Genomic DNA, 18,020 nt, shown 5'->3' with positions numbered 1-18,020 from the left:
AAAACAATTACATATGTGTGTATAATCGATATACATATATAATCGATGCCCAATCATTTTTTCAGAGTCTCTGAGTCTTGTGACAGCTTTGCCAACTTGGAAAAGTAAAAGAAAAAAAAGGAACAAATTCAGTTTTACTGTGAATTGTGAATCCCACAATCAGTTAATCTCTTATCTAAATGTAATTTCCAATCAATTTGTTGTTTTTCTCTACTGGATACAGCAGTATTATCTTTCAAAGAAAGTTTTATACTACTAAGAAAACCCTGGCCTTTTCAGTATCCTAGTTGACTTGTTAACTTTAAAGAACTATGAAAAAATGAACCACTGTAGCCGTACATAAATTTCAATTTATGATTGAAATTAAGTACAAACACAATAAAGAATGTAATACTGAGGTAAACTCAGTATATAAAGAATTAGAACTTTAAATAATTTTCTAAACTCTCGTATGAAATTTCTGTTTAATAGTGTGATATATTTACAGTAATAATTTACTGTAATTTGCTGCATAGTTCTCAGGACTTTTTAACTCTCAAGTTTAACTTTGCCAATGTCAGTGGCTAGTGGGAAGTATGGTGGTAGTTTAGTCACTAAGTCATGTCCGACTGCGACCCCATGGACTATAGTCCACCAGGATCCTCCGTCCAGGGAATTCTCCAGGCAAGAATACTGGAGTGGGTTGCCATTTCCTTCTCCAAATAGGGAGTATAGCTTCTCAAATTTAATATTTATTAAAAATGTAAGGTCTACAGTGGCACAAGAAAGAAGACTGTGAAATCTAGTGACTTTTATAAAAAATGAAATACTAGAACCAGTAAGCATTGAAATAATCACAAAAATTTTATTTCCATGAAAGCAAGATGTATAAATATATTACAAGAAATTATTATATCCCAGTAACTTTGAGTACATATTTATTGTAATTAAAAATTCAATTTTTCCATTTTTTTATTCAATGATTGTGATCTGTATCCTTTATACAGAAATATATACAGAAGGAATTCATATTTGTTCCAACTGTATTAAAAAACAAATGATTTGCTAGTTTAATTTGCTAGACCTTGGAAATGATGCTTTTCTAGGGGTTACATGACCAAGAGAAACACGCAATGAAAAACAAAGTTTTACTTGAAAGAAGTTTGAATAAAATTAAACTTAAAGGGGGGCTTCCCTGGTGGCTCAGTGGTAACGAATCCGCCTGCCAATGCAGGAGACGCAGGTTTGATCCCTGGTCCGAGAAGATCCCACACGCCGTGGAGCAGCTATCGAGCCTGTGCTCTGTAGCCCGGGAACTGCGATGCGATTCTTGAGCCCATGTGCTGCAGCTACCGAAGCCGCAGGCCCTAGAGTGAAAAAAGAGTGAAAAGTGAAAGTGAAAGTCGCTCAGTCGTGTCCGACTCTTTGTGACTCCATGGGTTATACAGTCCATGGAATTCTCCAGGCCAGAATCCTGGAGTGGGTAGCCTTTCCCTTCTCCAGGGGATCTTCCCAACCCAGGGATCAAACCCAGGTCTCCCGCATTGCAGGCGGGTTCTTTACCAGCTGAGCCACAGGGGACGCCTAATCTCATAAAAGAACCCCCCCCCCCCCCCGGCATTGTGCCACTGAGGCTCAGAAGGTGAGGCTTTTCTGTGTTAACCTGTTGCTCTTAAGACTTTTGTAAGATTCAGTACCAAGCAATGTGCTGTGCAAAAAAAGAAAAAGGACTTCAAGATATGAAATCTGAATTTCAGCCCTGTCTCAAGCATTGTACATGACTTAGCCTGGGTGAGTGTCTATTAATTCATCTGTAAAACACAAATAATAATCTCAAGCTCACAAAATAGTATTAGAATAAAAGAGTAATGCAAAAGTGTCTGGAAAACATTACACATTGTAATATATGTATATTTTACATACACTTGACATTACTTTTAAATGGGGGGGGGTGTTTTTGGTTTTTAGGTAAGACAAGTGAAAGTGAAGTCGCTCAGTCGTGTCCGACTCTTTGTGACCCCATGGACTGTAGCCTACCGGGCTTCTCTGTCCATGGGATTTTCCAGGCAAGAATACTGGAGTGGGCTGCCATTTCCTTCTGCAAGAGATCTTCCCGACCCAGGGATTGAACCTGGGTCTCCCGCATTGTAGGCAGACACTTTACCGTCTGAGGCACCAGGAAGAAGTGGGTTTATTTAGAGAGAAACACATTCCATAGACAGAGTATGGGCCATCTCAGAAGGTAAGAGTGACCTTGAAACATGGTGTGGTTAATTTTTATGAACTGGGTAATTTCATAGGCTAATAAGTGGGAGGATTATTCCAATTGTTTGTGGAAAGGGGCAGGAATTTCCAGAGATTGGAACATCACCCACTTTTCGGTCTTTGATAGTTGGCTTTGGAACCGTCCTGGTGCCTGTAGGGATGTCACTTCACTTGCTGATGTGTTACAGCGATCACATACTGAGACTCAAGGTCTAAGGGAAGTCAACTTGTCCGCCATCTCACCCCATTTGGTTCTAATCGGTTTAGGTTGTGTCCTTGGGCTGTCATCCTTTCAAAGGGTGTGCTGTGCCCCCTTTTAGAGTAAAAGAGTAAGGCAAGAGCACCTGGAAAAAACCACATATTGTGATACATGTATATTTTACATTATTTTTAAATGAGTATTTTTTAAATTCATAAGAATTTATTCACCTTTTTTTTTTTCCTCTAACTTAATCCTTCTATAATATAGGAAAGTTTCAGTCCCTTTGGGGGAGAACAATAATGGCATGCCTTTATGGGGGTAGTGATATCAAACCAATTTTGAGAAGAAGTGGTAATGATATCAAACCAATTTTGAGAGAAGAAACAGTAATGATTTCAGAAGCTGAAAGACACAGGCTAGAACTGTGTCTACAAAACTTCAGAATATCTGAAAAATAATGAGGTATTCTGCTAGTCCAAAATTTTGCCTTCATCACATAAAATTTCAGGGGACTTGATTCAAAATATTCATGTTTGATCCAATCTCTCAACTGTTTAGGTAACTAGATATTGTATTACTTAATATATCTTTTCTTTACATAAAAACAGCACTAGTCTAAAGTAAGCTTTAGAAGAGAGATTATTCTGGTGGTTGCCTTCTGGTTTAACAACACTATCATAGAATACAACATCCACATAACACCCTAGGAACTATTTTTTATAGCTTTTCATTTAAAAAAAAATTACTGGAGTACAGGTGACTCACAGCGCTGTGTTAGCTTCTGGTGAACCTCTGTTCTCTGCTCAGCCGCGTGGGACTCTGCGATCCCATAGACTGCAGCCCGCCCGGCTCCTCTGACCGTGGGATTTTTCAGGCAAGAATACTGGAGTAGGTTGTCATTTCCTCCTCCAGAGGATCTTCCTGACCCAAGGATGGAGACTTGCTTATCCTGCCTCGGCAGGTGAGTTCTTTACCACTAGCACCATCTGGGAGAAACCCTTCCAGGCGTACTTGGGAACAATTTTTAAAACCATAGAGGAAGAGAATGACATCATCAAGGCAAAGTACTAGTGAAAAGTGTCAAGTCGACTCTTTAAAAGCTACTAAACAATGACTAATAAAGGCTTTTTGCTTTTCCTGCTTTGAAATTTCTAAGGGTTACCAACCACTGTTGAAGATGTAAATTTACTTGGTTGTGCAACACTTTTAGCGTCCAAGCTCTGAAAGGGGAATGCCTCACTCTAAATAAAACAGAACGAGATGCCAAACTGCTGAAGAAGAGCTTTGACTTAACAGAAATTCCTGTAGGAAGGCTGATCTCTGAGAAGGAGTAGCAGTGACAAGGTGTATGCCAAAACCTGGCACTTGTGTCTGGGTGGGGATCTAGGGATCCCCACAAGATTAGTGTCAGAGATCCCTGCAGGAGCTGTAAAGGCTTAGGGACAGTGGGAAGTCTTTAGCATTATACTTGGCTTAGAAGACAGGTTTATTCTTCTATGGGAAGGTAAGTTCTCAGCCAAACCCAGCATCTCTCTTAGCTGCCTTTTAGGGCGTCAGATTCTTTACCTCTGTGTTTAAGATCCAACTATGAAGATACAGACTATAGTAAAGATACTGATGATACCATTTAGAGTTCTTCATAACAACGAAATGATCCTAATTATTCCTTAGGATAATAAAGATGATCTGTCCTTGGTTTTTGTAACATCTGCAAAAATCTGGAAGGCTGGCAGCAGCACAGAATTTTGATCTAAGTTTTGACTTTCTTTTTTTTGTTTTGTTTTGACTTTCTATCCAGATAATCAGACTTATAGACCTGCCGTTCATCACGGGACCTTGTTCTCCCAATTTAGTGCAAGTAAAGACAAAGGGAATCAATTGAGCGATTTCCTGTTTGGGTTCAGAGTAGAAAAGTATCCGATAACTTCAAAATGAAGAGAACTGAGAGGTTATGTATCTAGTCACAAGAATGGTAATGATCATTTCGTGGGTAGACAGGTCTACTCCTTAAGATCCCATTATGTAACACAAATCTGTGTGATCCTGAAGTATCAAGTAGAAATTCTTTTGACTCTGATTCTGGCCCCAAGATTCAGGATGGTCTAGAGAAGCTCCTTACTATTTTTTTTTTCTTATAAAGGATCAAAGTAAGACCCTGCATTGAACTAGTCTTTACAAGAACCTCAAAATCTCCCAGACTATGCTATATATTCTCTCTCTTTCCCAGCACATAAAAGCAAGAAATCATTGATTTATTCATTCATGAATTCAGTCTTACATTGCCTCCTACATTCTGGTACTAGTCGCTACGTGTGCGCTCGTATGCACAAGATTCAAGGGCCCTGAGACCCTCCTTCTTGGAGAACCTGAAATAAGAGAAAATATATGTAAACAGTCTTAGTCATCCATTACAGTAATTAAAACCCAGGAAGGTAAAGGCACCCTGGCAATTTCTCACAGAGATAGGAATATTTTTATGGTCACTGGATTTCTTCATGAGACTGGGTTGTACTGGTTCAACTTGGAGTAGTAACAATGCCACACCAATGTACTTATACTTTGTCTGTGGAGATAATCCGATGCAGGAAGTCACATTATTGTACAGAAAGAAATGAAAGCAGGAAAAAATTATCATTGGGTTCTTATACAATATTACATCAGAATAACTCACGCCATCTATGATAAAACACAGGGCCACTAGTACAGTTTTGATTAATCAATTATAATACCTAGCCTGTTATGAAAACACCAGGCACTGTATAAATCCTTCCTTCATTTAGCCTTTACAACAATTTTATAGGGCAGATGCTAATTATTTGTACTTTGAAGATGAGACTGAAATGCACAGAGATAAGGTTGTCCTAGTTACACAGCTGGTAAGGTCTTCTCAACTCCAGACTCAAGTTTTTGTTGTTTCATTTTAACAATTAATCTTTTATTTTTTATTTCACACATCAGTATTTTATAGAAAAAAGAGAACCTCTTAATGTTAAACTCTAATTAATTACAGTGTTTTCTTCTGATTCTTTCTAATGTAGAGAAATTTTTACACAAGTTCAATCAGTAAACACAATAATTTGTGTTTTAACACTTTGAGTCTCATTTAAACATTTTTCCATATGGTTTTACATATATCAATACCACTTAATGGCTATATAACAATCTATGATAGCAATCGTAATACATAAAAATATACTTACCCAGTTTCCAATTACTGAGGGTATTTTTTTTAATTCAAATGAATGCAATCACTAGAAATATCTTCACACAAATAGCCTTTTTTTCTTTTAAAATATTTTCCTGGGCATGTGCTACTCAGAGTGAGTTAGATCTATCAAAAGACAGGTTGGTTATAGAGTTTTTATTACATTCTTCTAAATAGCTCTTAACCCTACCAGACTTTATTGCCAATTTTGTGGACCAGTCAGTATGACTGTGTTTTAAGGAACCAGAGGTTGGCCCTTGTGGTGCCTATACCCACCGCTTTGAGTCTGCAGATATATGAACTGCCTGTAGGCTCAGCCAAGTCTCACTCGTGTAACTTTTATTCGAATCAGTAGTATTTTTAGAGCAGCTCAACCACAGATAGCTTGTAGATTCAAAGCATTAGCTAGAAATTTTGGATGAAATTCTTTTTATCTTTTCCTCTAGTTTTAAATGTCATTAAGGTCATGCTTCTGTGTATACAAGATCTATGACCTGGGAAAAGTCATTCGCTGGTTTGTCCTGAGTTCCTTGACTGTTTTCAGTGACAGGATCACAGATGGTTCATGGTTTTGTGACGAGAATCAAGCCAAGATGTATGTCATCATTGCTACCTACAAGGAGATCTAGATGCTGTAAATCCCTGAAAGATAATGAGTCAAGTTAAATTACACTTTCTGTGTCCCAGCCCCAAGACGGAGGTATTAATAGCTAACCTCCTACCTGCTGAACATTTTAACAATATTTAAATAAGCTATCTGAACATAAATACATCGACAAAGTATAAAGTGATCTTTAACAAACTGTTCCTGAGTTGCTGGAAGACATTTAGTCATGCCCCAAGGTTTGTGAAGTGAAAGTCGCTCAGTCATGTCCGACTCTTTGTGACCCCTTCAGTCCACGGAATTCTCCAGGCCAGCATACTGCAGACAGACGCTTTACCTTCTGAGCCACCAGGGAAGCCCTTCCATGAACTGTGTGTCACACTAAATGAAAACCTACCCAGGTTATGAAAAAGACATTAATTATTTTATGCATTCAACATTCATTGGTCACCACAGGGGGCATTTCAGGGCTTCCAAGGTGGCGCGGTGGTAAAGAATCTGCCTGCCAGTGCAGGAGACACAAGAGATGCACGTTCGATCCCTGGTTCAGGAAGCTCCCCTGGAGGAGGGAATAGCCACCCACTGCAGTATTCTTGCCTGGAAAATTCCACGGAGAAAGGAACCTGAAGGGCTACAGTCTGTGGCATCATAAAAGAGTCGGACACAACTTAGCACTACCCCCAGAGTAGGCAATGAAGGGGAAGGAATAAAATGCAGTCTGTATCCTGCAGGTGATCATATATCTATGAGAAACTAGACATATATAATAAATGATCATTAATATAGAATAAAAGCTTGCTTCAGAAAGGTGTACAAGATATTGTATTTGATTAGCCATCTAGAAGAATATGGGCTTTGTCCAATTTTGATGGGGAGAAGAATTTTTACAAACTCCCCAACGCTAGAAGTCTATACTGACACTGTTTCTAAAACTGCTGTACTTCACTTGACTCTTGGTTAGAAAGACAGAGAAAGTATATAAAAGGTATGGGAGTGCTGTGCCTACAATGAAGACCCAGTGTAGTAAAGGGCTCAGAGCTTTCTCTGCAATCACAAACCAGTAATAAGTCAACATGCTCAGCACTGCTGAATGGACTCAAATTTACCTCTTTTTCTCTCTTGGCAAAGAGAAAAATGAAGCATCTTTTACATCAGATGCTATGACCCTGACGTATACTATAGGTCTTGGAATCAAGATCATTACAACTTTATATTTGATGGCCAGTATATTAAGGCTAGACAATGTATACATTTAGAGGCTCAGGGTTTTTAGCTCAGCTTGTTCTTGCAAAACAAATGAAGTCACAATTCTGAGGTCAGTTACCACATGGGGCAAACTAACGTGACTCTTATTCATAATAATAGACTTTATAGTTAACCTCAGCCAACTCTGTTGAAAATGGTGAGCTGACCAACACAGGCAAGGGTAGAGAGTGGCCTGCCCAGCATAGACTCATCTCCAAAATTATTAAAGCTTTAGGATAAATTAAAAGTTTGGAATCAAAATATACACACTACTATATATAAAATAGATAATCAACAAGGACTTTCTGTATAGCACTGGGAACAACACTCAATATCTTGTAATAACCTATGACAGAAGAGAATGTAAAAAAAGAATATATATGGGCATGCGTGCTAAGTCACTTCAGTCATGTCCCACTCTTTGTGACCCAGTGGACTGTACCCACCAGGCTCCTCTGTCCATGGGATTCTCCAGGCAAGAACACTGGAGTGGGTTGCCGTGCCCTCCTCCAGGTGATCTTCCTGACCCAGGGATCAAACCCTGGTCTCCTGCATTGCAGGCGGATTCTTTACTGCTGAGCCATTGGGGAGGCCTATATACATATACAAATATATTTGCATAACTGAATCACTTTGCTGCACACTTTAGACTAACACAACACTGAAAACCAACTATTTTTCAATAAAAAATTTTAAATTATTAAAGCTTTAGGTGCGAAAACAGTATCTTCACCATCATCCTAAAGCATGCAACGCTTTCTTTCCTAATGTATTTCTTTCTCTTCTGCTAGAAAACCCAATGCACCATTTTTATGGGGGATGAAAACCAGAGATCCATGTTCTCCCATCCTGGAGGTGCAAAGGTTGGTTTTTGCGGCTTTTTTGCTATTTTGTATTGGAAGTCTCATTGGTAACGCTACCGTCTTTCTCATTGTCTGGGCAAAGCGTTCACTCCACACCCCCAGGTGTTTCTTCCTGGCCGATCTGGCGGTTCTGGAAACCTTTCACTCTTCCGCTGTTGCCCTTCTGGCTTTGCTCAACCTCCTGACCGTGGGGCCAATCCCATCTCGCTCACTGGTGTGGCACGCAGACGCTCTTCGTCTCTCTGGACTGTGCTGACTGCATCCTCTTGGGGACCGCGGCTTATGATCGGTTTGTGGCTCTCCGGGCCCTCCTGCGTCACTCCCTCGTCATGAGATGGCACGGTGCACCCAGCTGGTTGTGGGAGCCCCGGCCCCTGGTTTCAGCCCCGCCTTACCCCTGACAGCTCTGATTCTCCACCTGCCCGTTTGTGGCCACAGCAGAATCACGCACCTCTACTGCGATGCACTCCCGATCTGGCGGTGGCGCGTGGAGATCCCCGAAGGCAAGAAGCCATGATCTCCACTGTCGGTGTCGTCGCCTTAACCCTCCCCTTTCCCTGACTTCCGTCTCCTACGTCTTCACTGTGGCCGCCACCCTGAAAATCTGCGCGGCAGGGGACGGCCCGAGGCCTTCTCCACCTGCTCCTCCCGCCTGACTGTGGTTCCTCCAGGACGGCTGCTGTGGCCTCATCCACTTACAGCCCGGCTCCAGCCACAGCCCAGAAACGGGCCGGTGCTGTCTGTCTCCTGCACCTTCGTCACCCCTGTCTCGAGTCCTTTGACATTTACGGAACTAGCGAGTGGGGGAGCTTCTGGGCTCATGTAAACGGCAGGAAATAATCCTCCAGAAAATGATGAATTTAGGGATTAGGTGACCTAAGCATTGGGGTTTCCCTGGTGGCTCAGACAGTAAAGAATCTGCCTGCAATGCAGGAGACCCGGGTTCTATTCCTGGGTCGGGACGATCCCCTGGAGAAGGAAATGGCAACCCACTCCAGAATTGCTGCCTGGAGAATTCCACGGAGAGAGGAACCTGACGGGCTACAGTCCATGGGGTCACAAAGAGTCGGACATGACTGAGGGACTAACGCACACCCAAGCACTTGGGGAACTGGATTTACTACTTACTTTACTACCAGGAAATAGTAATAGAACAGTTCCTGTATCTAGCTCCTGAGTATGGTTTAAGCTGCTGAAAGTAAGATAGTATCATTTAAAATACAAGAACCGAGAGTGAGTAGTGGAACTCCCTGGTGGACCGGTGGTTACGCTCAGTGTTTTCACTGCCAAGGGCCCAGGTTCAATACCTGGTCAGGGAACTAAGACCCTGCAAGCTGCATGACTCAGAGAAAAGTAAATAAATGAGAGAGTGAACCCTTGATTAGCAGGTATTTCTGTTTTGTTCACTGATTCACCACAATGCCTAAAATGTGTGAAAGCCGCTCAGTTGTGTCCGACCCTTTGCAACCCCATGGACTATACAGTCCATAGTATTCTCCAGGCCAGAATACTGGAGTGGGTAGCCTTTCCCTTCTCCAGGGGATCTTCCCAACCCAGGGATCGAACCCAGGTCTTCCGCATTGCTGGTGGATTCTTTACCAGCTGAGCCACCAGGGAAGCCAAAAATAGTACCTAACTAAACACTCAATACCTATTTATTGAATTAATGATCAAGTGATAGCAAAGAATGTTTCTATTTCTTTGTAATCTCTCCACACTGCTATTCAGAGATTTGCATATACTGGGTATTCAATAACTATTTGTGGAGTACCTGAGAGTCCCTCTAGGAGCACTAATGATTCTTCAAATTTCCGCTCATAAACTCTTCTTTTTCTCCTCTCTATTGACTGAGTTTGGGGAAATGTTTTTTTCAAGGTCAATCAGTCTTGAAAAGTTGTAAAAGTATAATCCATAAATATGTGATATGTACTGTCATTGAAAAAAGTGTAATGGGTGATGCTTTAAAACTAGAAACAATATCTTCATTCCATTTTCTTCTCATTACGAATGGCGAATTTCAGGAAGGGGTGAAGGGACTAACGGTGGTTGCTTGGCAGAACCTGAATGAGACCATCTTCCTCTCCGCTCTTGCCGGTTTGTGTTGTTATGGTTCTACCTTTTTCCTCTTGCCTGTTTGGCATCCAGGACCTTAGTTATCTGACCTAGAATCAAGCCCATGCCCCTTGCACTGGGAGCACAAAGTCTTAACCACTGCACCACCAGGAAGTCCTTCTAACCTCACCAGCTAAACCTCAGATAAGATTTGGGTACTTTATACATTAAGTATATCATATAGCAGGGAGCTTTGATACCCTGCTTCATTCTCTAACTTATAGCACAAACATCTGCCACACTCCAGTAGCCTTCAAAAACATAACTGTCATAACATATCCATTTATTTTTTTTACTGACATTTAGATGCCTACCAGGGCTTCCCTGGTAACTCAGTGGTAAAGAATCTGCCTGTCAATGCTGGAGACACCCGTCAGATCCCTGATCCAGGATGATCCTACATGCTTCAGAGCAACTAAGCTCATGAGACTTAAAAAAAAAAAAATAGATGGCTACCAACCCTTCATGATTCTAAGTATCACTGTGATAAACTGCCTTATATACAAGTCACTGTGTAGGACCCTGATTACTTCCTTAAAGTTAAAATACTTTAACCCCCTACTTACACACTGCCAAATTGCATTCTAGAAAAACCACTAATTTGCACTCCCACAGATTATTCACAAAGGTGTGCGCTCGGTCAGTCAGTGTCCGACTCTTTGGGACCCCATAGACTGTAGTCCACCAGGCTCCTCTGTCCATGGGATTTCCCAGGCAAGAACACTAGAGGGTTACCACGTCCTCTTCCAGAGGATCTTCCCCAACCAGGACTGAACCCGAGTCTCCTGCATTGGCAGGTGGATTCCTTAACACTGAGCCATGAACAAAGGCCCATTCATAAAGGTTCAGTTCAGGCACTCAGTCGTGTCCGACTCTTTGCAACCCCATGGACTACAGCACGCCAGGCTTCCCTGTCCATCACCAACTCCCAGAGCTTGCTCAAACTCATGTCCATTGAGTCAGTGATGCCATCCAAGCATCTCATTCTCTGTCATCCCCTTCTCCTGCCGCCTTCAATCTTTTCCAGCATCAGGGTCTTTTCAAATGAGTCAGTTCTTCACATCAGGTGGCCAAAGTATTGGAGTTTCAGCTTCAACATCAGTCCTTCCAATGAACACTCAGCACTGATCTCCTCTAGGATGGACTGGTTGGATCTCCTTGCAGTCCAAGGGACTTTCAAGAGTCTTCTCCCACAACACAGCTCAAAAGCATCAATTCTTCGGCACTCAGCTTTCTTTATAGTCCAACTCTCACATCCATACATGACCACTGAAAAAACCATACCTTTGACTGGATGGACCTTTGTTGGCAAAGTAATGTCTCTGCTTTTTAATATGCTGTCAAGGTTGGTCATAACTTTCCTTCCAAGGAGCAAGCGTCTTTTAATTTCATGGCTGCAATCACCATCTGCAGTGATTTTGGAGCCGAGAAAAATAAAGTCTGACACTGTTTCCACTGTTTCCCCATCTATCTGCCATGAAGTGATGGGACCAGATGCCATGATCTTAGTTTTCTGAATGTTGAGCTTCAAGCCAACTTTTTCACTCTCTTCTTTCACTTTCATCAAGAGACTCTTTAGTTCTTCTTCACTTTCTGCCGTAAGGGTGGTGTTATCTGCATATCTGAGGTTACTGATATTTCTCCTGGCAATCTTGATTCCAGTTTATGCTTCATCCAGCCCAGCGTTTCTCATGATGTACTCTGCATGTAAGTTAAATAAGCAGGGTGTCAGTATACAGCCTTGATGTGCTCCTTTCATGATTTGGAACCAGTCTGCTGTTCCACAAAGGTACTGACCTTATAATTTTATGACCAACTCCAGGCTGGTTTCCTTCCTTCCCTCTGTCTTTCCTTCCCCCTCTTGTTTCCTCTTTCTTTCTCTTTCCTTCTCTTTTTTTTTCTTTCTCTCTTATTATTTGTCAACTTGCTGGTTTTACAACAGCAACCATTTATCTGGTTTACATTTGTTTATTAATTCATCTTTTCATATATTTATAGCCATTTAAATTTGTGTGAATTTTTCTAAGATGCTTAAAGAACTTTAAGATTTGTTTTTAAGTCTTGGTATATTAAGTCAACACTTTCTCATATGTGTGGAAAATATTTTAAAATTTTGTTAATGATTATATATACGTGTGTGACATATTTATTATTATGGAATTCAGTATTTAAATTTTGAGATTTTTCCATTTTTACAGTAATGGAAATTTTTCCAATTTTCCATTTTGTAAAATTTTACAAAGTTTATCCTGAAATCACAAGTATCCACTCATTTTCTGTTCTTGCTGCTTTCGGTTTGGCGTTTTTCTGGAGCTGCGTCGTCGCTCTGTTAGGCGCTGTGTGTTTGTTCTGTTTCATGCTGCGCTGTAAGGGTAACTTTTCTCCCAAAATAACTAATCACTTGCTTTAGTGTAATTTTCAAACCATGTTTCCTTTATCCATTGAATTGAGATGCCCTCTTTATCACACACTGAAGGCACATTTATGTTACGTTCTTGGCTGTTTACTTTGTTCCATAGATCAGTCTGTATATTCCTGCACCAATACCACCTTATTTGCATTCTATTTTATAATCATTTCATTGCAACCCCATGGACTATAGCCCCACCAGGCTCCTCTGTTTATGGAATTTTCTAGGCAAGAATATTGAAGTGGGTTGCCATTTCCTTCTCCGGGGGATCTTCCCGACACAGGGATAGAACCTGCGTCTCCTGCATCTCCTACATTGGCCTGTGGATTCTTTACTGCTGAGCCACCTGGGAAACTCCATTTTATAATAATTTACATCATAATATGAGAATATGTTCATCTCTCCAGAAAACTGCCATGATGAAAAGGTCTGGAGTTTGCCTTCACATAGGCTGTGCTGGTTTCAAAATACATCCACAAATTCTTTGATATATCTCTCTTTACAAGGTGGGGCTTAATCCCGCTCCCTTTGAATGTCGGGTGTACTTAACATTTCTAGCAAAAAGAATGTGGCAGAAATGATGACAAATGTCTTCTGACGTTGGGTCATAAAAGATATTGCGGCTGCAGCCTCACACTCACGTTATTCACTCTAAGAGGACCTCCCGCGTACTGAGGACAATCAGGAAGCCCCATGGAGACGTCCACATTGGAAGGAACCTGAGCCTTCTAGGAAGAGCCAGGGAGGAACCGATGCCTTTGGCCAACAGCCGTGTAAGTGAGCCATCTTGGGTCCAGATCCTCCAGCCCCAGGCAGGCTTTCAGATGACTGCAACCTCCTGAAACACTGAGCCAGAACCACCCAGCTAAGCTGCTCCAGACTCCCAACCTTCAAAAGCTTTGTGAGATAATAAATGACTTTTGTTTTAACCTACTATATTCGGGGGCTATTTTTTATGCAGCAATAGGTAACTAACATGACATGTTAGTGAACACAAACTCCACTGTCTTGGGAGTGATTGAAATGAACATGGCAGCCATTGATAGGTTGGGTTTCAGGGGGATTTTATGTGCCCTTTGCCTATACGCCACCATGGAATCAAGGCATACACTTACCAGAGATTTAATTAGCTCCCAAATTACAAAGATTCCTCAAGCCTCCTCCAAACGTATCCCTTCCTCACACACAGTTACAATAAACACAGATAGTGGTCCTGCTGGCGGTGGTGGTGACTTCTTAAGGGGAGAAAAATATTTACCTTGTGAGCTTTGACTTCTGTTTCCAGAGGTTTCTGAGCCTGTCTTATCCAAAGGGTGTGAGTTCCTACTTCTTGGCTCTTGTGACAGATTGTACTTTCCAAAGATGACCTTGATGTCACATTCCTTCCCACATCTTCTCCTCACATGATAATGTTGACACTTTTCCCCTCCAGAAGTGGGGTCCATCTTTCCCTCCAACCTGGATGGACTTGTAACTAAAGCAGAAGTGATGTTTTGTGACTTTCTAGGTTGGATCATAAAAGGGACACACCCCCAACGGACCCTTCTGGGATACCTGCTCTCGGAACCCAGCCACCATGCTGTGAAGACAGTAAGAAACCGCATAGAAAGCCTACAAGTAAGTGCTCTGGCTGAAAACCCCATTGGGTCCCCAGCTGACTGGTAGCATCAAATGCCAGATAGTGATGATTCTAGCAACCAACCACTGAGTCACTCCCAGCCTTCAAGCAGTACCAGCTGATGCCAACTGGAGCAGAGGTGGTCCCAGCCAAACTGCAGATTCATTAGCCAAATAAATCATTATTGTTGTTTTAACCCACTAAATCCAGGATGGTTTGCTATGCACGTTATGTAATCCCAAGTTCACTATCAAATCCTAACTGTCATGTGTGTGATACTACACATCTTGTGTTTTCTATTATAGATATCCCATCTTACTCAGTAGGGAAGAAACAAAAGAAAACCACAGTGCAGACGTCTTCCTGATCGAAATGTGTCCCTGTCTTCAGTGTCAGCTAACAAGTGAGGGAAACAAGTGTGCCTGAGTGCTTAAGCACCCTTGTAATTTCATCGGGCTTCTGTATGATTGTTAGTAGAATACCGCCAGGCTTGCACTGGTATTCATGGAACGCTGGCAAATTTTCAGACTTTGTTGAACAAGCTTCTCTTCCTTTTGTGAATTTTGCCCCCCAAAAAAGAGATCCAGCCGAGGTCCCTCCAGTAACAACAGGTCATGAAATGCTCTGAATCTCTCTCTGCTTCCCCCAGTGCCCCAGGGAAGGCCAGAAACTGGAAGCTGATCTGTCCTCCCTCATCTGTCACTGCTGTTCACTCACTAAGTCCTGCCACACTCTTTGCAGCCCCGCGGACTACAGCCCGCCAGGCTCCTCGGTCCGTGAGATTTCCCAGGCAAGAGTACTGAAGCAGGGTGCCATTTCCTACTCCAGGGGACCTTCCCAACCCAGGGATCAAACCCACGTCTCCTGCCTTGGCAGGTGAACTCTTTACTGCTGAGCCACCAGGGAAGCCCATCCTGTCTCATTTAGGTGTGGGGAAATATGGGAGTCTAACGCCAGAAACATGGTACCGCTAAGCTCAGGCATAGGAAAGCCAAGATATTGGACAGGAAGTTAAGAGTAGGAGCTGATTAAGCTTTCTTGGGATTTGCTCCCTCTCTCCCGACCCTTCCCATCACCGTTTCTTCAGCACTAGCTCTTGCCAGTAAAATGGGCAAAGATCTATTTTGAATGGGATGCCGCCATCCAGTCCAGTTCTGATGATTCTGCAGAAACCACAAGAAATCAAGGAGAGGAGGGAATACTAAGGGGTACTTGAAGAGCACCTGGACCTACAAGGTCGAGTGTGTGAAGACATTGCCTATGAACCATCTCTTTTCTATATGTTGGTTTACAACTAAAAAGAAGAACTCAGAAATGTTTGAACAATTATACTGTTAGGTGCTGAAGCAGGTGTTGCGGAGAGAATGAAATGCTGAATAAGAAACAGTTTCTGGGACTTCCCTGGCTGTCCAGTGGTTAGGACCCAGTGCTTTCACTGCTGAGGACACAGGTTCAATCCCTGGTCAGGGAACTAAGATCCTGCAGACCAAGCAGCAAAAACAAAAAGACTCTTTCCTGAGTTGTGTAAATCAGGGGTTCCCAGCTGGGCCGTACAGCAGGAAATGACCAGCATTCAGTGAGGAAGCTGAGGCTTCATCTGTGTTTGCAGCTGCTCCCCAGAGCTGTTACCACCGAGCTCTGCCTCCCGTCAGATCTGATGAGAACGTATCGCCCGATCATCTGAGGTGGAGTTGAGGCAGGGATGCTAGTGCTGGGGAGCGGCTGCAAATACACATCATCGTTTCCAGAGAGGTTTGACTCACAGGGACCACCATAAACCAGCTGCTTGCAGACTCATATCAAAACCCCATCAGCGAGTAGCAAGTGACAGTGAGTTGTATAACGGTATCACAACGTAAGAACAATAAAGTGCGCAACAAATAATGCATCTGAAAAAGCCCAGAACTCTCCCCTTCTCCACCAGTCTGGAAAAACTGTCTTCCACAAAACCTGTCCCTGGGGCCAAAAGGGTTGGGGACCACCGGTGTGAATGATGAGGGGACTAGTTCTCAGCACCCCACCTCCACTCTGCAATGCTCAGAGTCAACAGGAAATAACAGGAGCAACAGCACTGTAAGCGCCCCCTTCTCTCACCAGTTCGATAACAGAAACATGTGCAGCACGACTGGCTTTCTGCTGTCTTACCCTCAAATGCCATGGTCCACCCCAGCAAACCATCGCATCTCCTCACCTCTAAGAGCCAGCCACAGACTCACACAGGAGAGATGGCCCTACAGCCTGTTCTCACTGTCAAGGCCTTGTCAGCACCAAGCTGCCCCTTCCAGGACCCATGGCCGGAGGGGGCGGGAAGCCTGCCTGTTCCCCTACTCATTCTTGATTCTCCTTTCAACGCCCTTCATAGTTCCACCTGGTGAAATCTTTTTTTCCACCTTTAAATAGTATACAGAACCAACACTTAAATGTTCAAATGTTCATTATACCGCCAAAAACCATTTTGGATACCCCACAATGGTTCACATACACCACGTGAGGTAGGCTGAAAACTCTTCTCCCAAATGGTCCCCAAGTCCTAACCCCAGAACCTGTATGTTACTTTCTATGGCAACAGGGATTTTTGCAGATGAGACAAAGGATCCTGAGATGAAGAGATTACCCTGGATTATGAATATGCAGTTCCCCCCACCCCACTGTTATCACAGATTATAAGAGGAAGGAGGGAGGGAGAGACAAATGTGACAATAGAAGGTGAGAGACAGATGGAGAGTTCGGGAGATGCTATGCTCCTTGCTTTGAAAAATGGAGGATGAGGCTGTAAGACAAGGGATGCAGCCAACCTCTAGAAACTAAAAAAAAGTAAGAAAACAGACTCTCTCCTAGTCATCTCTGGAAGCAAGAACACAGTACTACAGCCCACTTTAGACTCTGCTCTCCAGAACTGTAAGAGAATAAATTAGTGCTGTTTCAAGTGCTGTTTTACCATTAAGTTTGTGGTTAAGTTGTTACAGCAGCGAGAGTAAACTAATACCCTACCATTCAGCACTTAACTCACACCTAATAAACCACCCAGGCCATGATCAAAACAGTACACAGCAGATTCTCCACTTTTTACATAATAAACTGTCAAATGTATCACAAGCTGTTGGAGGTCATCACTAAGAGGACATGATCATCCGCTGACCCTGGAACTGGACCCTGGATACTGGATGCTCCACACCCCCTCCACTGTACTCAGAAGGTATGTTCTGCCCACCTTTCCCACAGTGCGAGCTACTTTCAAGGACAAGAGAGTAAGGTGGTGTTGAGACCACCTGGATGGTATGCGTGACTGGACTCTGTCCAGGGCTCTACATAATCTACGAGTCTGGAAGGTGAGTGCGGTGGATCTATCTGTCTTCTGACTGCCCAAGACAGACTCAGGATGTAAGTTCCATGCTTTGCAGGCACCTCCTACCACCTACCAGTCTGGAATGGCTCTCTTCAGTCTCTCCTCATCCTCCGTGTATGGGGACCAGTCTGTGAGCCAATATGAGTATGGGCCATTTATTTATCTCATTAA

This window comes from Giraffa tippelskirchi, chromosome 11, assembly GCF_054371585.1.
Source record: "Giraffa tippelskirchi isolate mGirTip1 chromosome 11, T2T-mGirTip1v1.2.pri, whole genome shotgun sequence".
In the NCBI taxonomy this organism is placed as follows: domain Eukaryota; kingdom Metazoa; phylum Chordata; class Mammalia; order Artiodactyla; family Giraffidae; genus Giraffa; species Giraffa tippelskirchi.
This window is presented reverse-complemented; position numbering follows the sequence as displayed.